Here is a 6,799-nt window from a genome sequence, read left to right as displayed (position 1 = left end):
GTGCTGGTCTGATGTTCTAGTTGAGAAGGAAGGACTATCAATAATTTTTGGTATGAAGAAATGCCATTAGTACTTACAGGGTAGACATTTTACCATTGTTTCTGAACAAACTACTGTTCCGATTCTTCAAAGAGGATAAGGCTATCCCACCAATCGCCTTGACAAGTATTCAATAATGGCGAGCCATGAATATACATTTAAGCACTGACCTCGGACACAAATAACAAATGCAAACGCACTTAGCTGCCTACCCTTCCAAGAAAGCATCACATGTAATCCAGTGCCACGAGAAATCATCATGCCAGTAACTATTTAGACAAATTGCCAGTCAGTGCGAAGCAGATCTGGCTGAACCAGCCCTAGGCAAATTACTGCGGATGCTGGAATCTGAAACAAAAGGGAAAATGCTGGGAAATCTCAGCAAGTCTGGCAGCAACTGTAGCAAGGGAAAAGAGCTAACGTTTCGAGTCCGATGACTCTTTGTCAATGCCCTAGGATATGTGTGTAATTTCAGTCATGGATCAAGTTGGATCCCCGGAATTATTGGGCTGGATTCTCCGGTTGCCGAAAATCGGGTTTGGCGATCGGCCGGAGAATCAAAGTTCCTTACCGAAACGGGGGCGGAGCCGCTTTCACGGTGCTCCGCCCCCTCCAAAGTGGCGTACTTGGACAGGACATTGCCTGAGGCCTGCCCCCCGATGCGTGTTCCCCACCACCGTGTTTCCGACGTCGTTGGTCACGTGTGGTCTCATCCGTCGGGAACTTGGCATTGCGACTGCGGACTCAGTCCAGCGTTGCCACAGTCTGGGGAGGCCAATCCACGGGCAGGGGGGTACTTTAACAGGGGGCACTGTGGGTGGGTGGTCCAGGGTGTGCAAGCCAGCCAAAGGGGGGGACACTATTTTGCAGACCAGGTCTGCGAGCAGCCTCTGCCATGTAGAGCGTGGGGTGCTCTACGCTGCCTGCGTGCTAGCACCCAGCCAAACAGAGGATCTGTGGCCATTTTACGCAATTACTTCTGGCGTAAAACACCACCATTCCCATGCCGGCGTGGGGACAAAGTCTCATAATTGGAGAATACAGCCCATTGTCCCTAAGAACGGTCCCCTTTCATACCAAGTGGACATGGAGGGATGGATTGTTTGTAAACACGTGGACCACCTGAGGTGTAGAGAGATGCTCCACCAGTCAGTGTTGCCATCAAATAATGTTTCGGAACCCATAAACACTGAAGTATCCGATTGGTTTGTTATAGATACAACTGATGTCTTCTTGGCGGCACATAGTGATGAACTACCTTTGCCTTACCCATTATTGCAGTTGATGTTGATCCGAGAGAAGCATCTCAGACAACAGAATTGTACTGCTTGGCAACGGTCAGGAAACTCCCTCAAACAATCGATTTCGTATTGTCCAACTCATGTATATAATGTATAGTTAGAATTTAGGGCTGAGTAAATTAGTTACTGACAATTGTATAAAGGGCTTAAAGGGGGTGGGGTGTGGTGATTCTCCCTTTAAGGGCAACACGGCATGTTCCTTTTGTGCGATGTGGAAGTGTCCACTGTCCCTGGCTCCTTCACGTGCAAGAAGTGCATACAGCTGCAGCTCTTGTTAGACCACTTGATGGCTCAGGACCTTAAGATGGACTCACTTTGGAGCATCCACAATGCTGAGGAAGTCATGGGTAGCACGTTTAGCGAGTTGGTCACACTGCAGATAAAGAGCACTGTGAGAGATAGGAAATGGGTGACCAAAAGGCATAGAAAAAGCAGGAAGGCACTGCAGGTGTCCCCTGCGGCCATCTCCCTCCAAAACAGGTATACCGTTTTGGATACTGTTGAGGGAGATGGCTTACCAGGGGAAGGCAGCAGTAACCAGATTCATGGCAACGTGACTGGCTCTGTTGCTCAGGAAGGCAGGAATAAGAGTGGTAGAGCTATAGTGAGAGGGGATTCGATTGCAAAGGGAGTAGATAACCTCTTCTGCGGACGCAAACAAGACGCCAGGAAGGTATGTTGCCTCCCGGGTGCAAGGGTCCTGGATGTCTCAGAGCGGCTGCAGGACTTTCTGGGGGGTGGGGGGGGGGGGGGGGAGAGTGAACAGCCAGCTCTCGTGGTGCACATAGGCACCAACGATATAGGTTAAATACGGATGAGATCCCACATGCTGAATTTAGGGAGTTAGGAGATTAACTAAAAAGTAGGACCTCAAAGGTAGTAATCTCGGGATTACTACCAGTGCCAGGTGCTAGCCAGAGTAGGAATTACAGGATAGACAGGATGAATGCGGGGCTTGAGAGATGGTGCAAGAGAGAAGGATTCAGATTTTTGGGGCATTGGAACCGGTTCTGGGAGAGGTGGGCCCATTACAAATTGGACGGTCTACACCTGGGCAGGATTGGAACTAATGTCCTCGGGGGGGGGGGGGGGGGGGATTGTTTGTTACCGCTGTTGGGGAGGGTTTAAACTAATGTGGCGGGGGGATGGGAACCAATGCAGGAAGTCAGATAGTAAAGAGAGGATAGAAACAAAAGCTAATAAGGAGAAAAGTGGAAGGCAGAGAAACAAATTGAACTGCCTTGTATGGAAGGGGGATGGGAACCAAAGCAGTAGGTCAGCGGGAGAAATAACTGAGGGAGAGCTACAGACTAAGGCCAGTAAGATTAAGAGGAAGAGAGGTAGGGAGTGGTTGGTAAACACAGCGGGCTGGTGGGCTGAAGTGCATTAGTTTCAATGTGAGGATTGTGAGGTAAAACAGATGAATTTAGAGCTTGGATTAGTACGTAGAATTATGATGTTGCTGCGATTACAGAAACCTGTTTGAAAGAGGGACAGGATTGGCTACTAAACATTGCAGGATTTTGATGCTTCAGGCAGGATAGAGGGAGTGAAAAAGGGGTGGAGGAGTTGCATTATTGGTTAAGGAGATGTGCTGAGGGAGGACACCTCGGAGGGTTCAGGCAGCGAGGCAATATTGATAGAGCTCAGAAATAGGAAGGGTGCTGTCACAATGTTGGGGGTTTACTACAGACCTCCTGACAGCCTGCGGGAGATAGAGGAGCAGATATGCAGACAGATCTTGGAAAGATGCATAAACAATAGGGTTGTGTGGTGGGTGATTTTAATTTTCCCTATATTGACTGGGACACACTTACTGCTAGAGGCATGGATGGAGCAGAATTTATAAGGAGCGTCCAGGAGGGTTTCTTGAAACAATATGTTAATAGCTCAACTTGGGAAGGGGCCATATTAGGCCTGGTGCTGGGGAATGAGCCCGACCAGGTGATTGAAGTTTCAGTAGTTCATTTCGTGAAAAGTAGCATAATTATGTAAATTTTAAGCTGCTTATGGATAAGGACAAGAGTGGTCTTCAGGTAAACGTGTTAGACTGGGGGAAGGCTAATTACAACAGCATTAGGCAGGATCTGGAGGATTAGGCATGTGGGAGGCTTTCAAATGTCAGTTGATTAGAATTCAGGACCGGCATGTACCTGTGAGGACGAAAGATAAGGGTGGCAAGTATAGGGAACCCTGGATAACGAGGGATATTATGAACCTTGTCAAAAAGAAAAACAAAGCATTCGTGAGAAGCACGGGATGTTTCTGCCCGGTTTCGAACCGGGGACCTTTCGCGTGTTAGGCGAATGTGATAACCACCACACTACAGAAACCGCTAAAACAAAGCATTCGTAAGGTCTAAAAGGCTCAGGACAGATGAAGCCCTTGATGAATATAAAGCAAGTAGGAAGGAACGTAAAGTAGGAGTTGGGAAGGCTAAAAGGGGTCATGAAATATTGTTGGCAAACAGGATTAAGGAAAATCCCAAAGCGTTTTACGCATATGTAAAGAGCAAGAGGATAGCCAGAGAAAGGATTGGTCCATTCAAGGAGGGAATCTATGTATAGAACCAGAGGAAATGGGTGAGATACTAAATTAATACTTTGATACTTTGCCTCAGTATTCAGCAAATAAAAGGTTTTGGTGGATGAGGAGTATAGGGTAGAGTGTGTAGATATTCTGTGTCATGTTGATATTAATAAAGAGAGCTGTTGGGCACCTTTAAAAGCATTAAGGTAGATAAGGATCTGATGAGATCTATCCCAGAATACTGAGGGAGGCAAGGGAGGAAATTGCTGGGGCTTTGATAGTAACCTTTGTATCCTCATTGGCTATGGGTGATGTTCCAGAGGACTGGAGTGTAGCCAATGTTGTTCCATTGTTTAAGAAGAGCAGCAGGGATAATCCAGGAAATTATCGGCCGATGAGTTTTACGTCAGTGGTGGGGAAAGTATTGGAAAAGATTCTTAGAGACAGGATTTATTAACATTTGGATACAAATTGACTTGTTTGTGATGGACAGCATGGCTTTGTAAAGGGGAGGCCGTGCCTCACTAATTTGAGTGAGTTTTTCGAGAAAGTGACAAAGATGATAGATGAGGGAAACGTAGTAGATGTTGTACACATGGACTTCAGCAAAGCCTTTGACGAGGTGACCTCATGGTAGACTGGTACAAAAAGTGAAGTCACATGGGATCAGAGGAGAGCTGGCAAGTTGGATACAGAACTGGCTTGGACACAGAAGACAAAGGGTAGCAGTAGAAGGGTGCTTTTCTGAAGGGAATGCTGTGACTAGCGGCGGTCCACAAGGATCAGTTCAGGGACCTTTGTTGTTCTTGATGTGTATAAATGAATTGGAAGAAAATATAGCTGGTCTGATTAGTAAGTTCGCAGACGACACAAAAATTGGTGGAGTTGCCAATAGTGAAGAGGATTGTCAGAGGATACAGCAAGATATAAACTAGTTGGAGTCTTGAGCGGAGAAATGGCAGATGGAGTTTAATCCGGACAAGTATGAGGTAATACCCTTTGGAAGGTCCAATGCATGTCGGTAGTGATAGAACTCTTGCGAGTATTGACAGGCAGAGAGATCTGGGCGTGCATGTCCGCCGATCACTGCAAGTGAATGAAATGAAATGAAAATGAAATGAAATGAAAATGGCTTATTGTAGGCTTCAAATGCAGTTGCTGTGAAAAGCCCCGAGTCGCCACATTCCAGTGCCTGTACGGGGAGGCTGGTATGGGAATTGAACCGTGCTGCTGGCCTGCCTTGGTCGGCTTCCAAAGCCAGTGGTTTAGCCCTCTGCTAAACAGCCCCAGCTGGCAACGCATGTGGATAAGGTGGTCAAGAAGGCATACGGCTTGTTGGCCTTCATTGGTCGGGACATTAAATATAAAAATTGGCAAGTCATGTTGCAATTTAGGAAGTTCGTGAGGCCTCATTTGGAATATTGTGTACGATTTTGGTCACCACACTACCAGAAGGATGTGGATGCTTTGGAGAGGGTACAAAAGCGGTTTACTAGGATGTTGCCTGGTATGGAGGGCATTAGGTATGAGGAGAGGTTAGATACACTTGGTCTGTTCTCACTGGAACAACAGAGGTTGAGAGGCAACCTGATAGAGCTCTACAAAATTATGAGTGGCATGGGCAGAGCGGACAGTCAGATACTCTTTCCCAGAGTAGGAGAGTCATGTACTAGGGGACATAGATTTAAAGTGCATCGGGAAAAGTTTAGAACAGATGTGCGAGGCACCGAGGACGCAGGTTCAATTCCGCCCTGGGTCATTGACCGTGTGGAGTTTGCACATTCTCCCCATGTCTGCGTGGGTCTCACCCCCGCAACCCAAAGATATGCAGGCTAGGTGGATTGGCTACACTAAAATTGCCCCTTAATTGGAAAAAAGAATTGGGTACTCTAAATTTATAAAAGAAAAAAAAAAGAACAGATGTGCGAGGCAAGTTTTTTACACAGAGGGTGATAAAGATATGGAAAGCGCTGCCTGGGGAGGTGGTGGGTGGAGGTACGATAGTGGCATTTAAGGGGCATCTAGACAAATATATGAGTAGGGTGGGAATGGAAGGATACTTACCCTGCAAGTGCATACGGTCTTAGATTAGGCAGGTACCATGTCGGCGAAGCCTTGGAGGGCCAAAGGCTCTGTTCCTGTGCTGTATTGTTCTTTGTTCTAAAGATAATCTGGCCTGCATGGCCAATCGGGACTCCAGAGTAGGAATCAGAGCACGGGGAGCAGTTCTCTCTTGGGCAGAGATAGTCTAGAATTTGCTGCAAACATGCAGCTTTTGTAGATCACTAAATAAATCCCTTGTTGTTCACTAATGACATTTCTGAAAACGTATCGTTACACCCACCATCTAAAACATTCAGGACATTGTCTGCAATGGTGGTGAGGGAGGGGTTGGTACGCAAGAAAGGAGGATATACATGAAGGTTGAAAGCTGTCATGGACATTGAGAAACAAAAGGTGGTAGGCAGTGGGCGTGGATAATACTCAGTTTACTCTAGTGGGTAGAATGGTTCGATATCAGTTTTCACCTGCAGTTTAAATTTCCTTTTTGATTCCACTGGTACTTTCCCAGTTGCCAGTTGATTGAAGATGTTGCTGTGAACACTCACACCTCAGCTCAAGTAATGATCTGACATTATCAGCTACCTGAGCAGATGTGATACCAGTCAGTTTGACTATTACAGTCCTGTCAAGTCTCTTTTACCTCTGCGCTTGAGTCAAATCTCTCTGACAGAGGTCAGACTGTGTGGATATAAATATAACCCTTTCCTTTGTTTCTATTCTTCAAATTTCAGGAGAGAATTTGATTGTTGGGACATTTTTCTGAAGAGATAAGTATTTCAGATTACTGAACAGTATAATTGCAATGCACAGTTTTTATATTAATGTGCTAATTGCAAGATTTGAGAAAACCAGATATAAATGAAGTT

The 6,799-nt window shown here is 46.2% G+C and overlaps 1 non-coding gene across 1 annotated transcript; it reads right to left on the bottom strand.

Annotated features, from left to right (window-relative positions):
• Window positions 1-3,600: 3,600 nt before the first annotated feature.
• trnav-aac lies at window positions 3,601-3,673 on the bottom strand. The gene has a single exon. It is a non-coding gene; the product is annotated as a tRNA-Val (tRNA).
• Window positions 3,674-6,799: the final 3,126 nt, after the last annotated feature.

Source organism: Scyliorhinus canicula, chromosome 1, assembly GCF_902713615.1.
Source record: "Scyliorhinus canicula chromosome 1, sScyCan1.1, whole genome shotgun sequence".
Lineage (NCBI taxonomy): Eukaryota > Metazoa > Chordata > Chondrichthyes > Carcharhiniformes > Scyliorhinidae > Scyliorhinus > Scyliorhinus canicula.
Note: the sequence above shows the minus strand (reverse complement) of the source record. Positions and strands in the feature narration are given on the sequence as shown.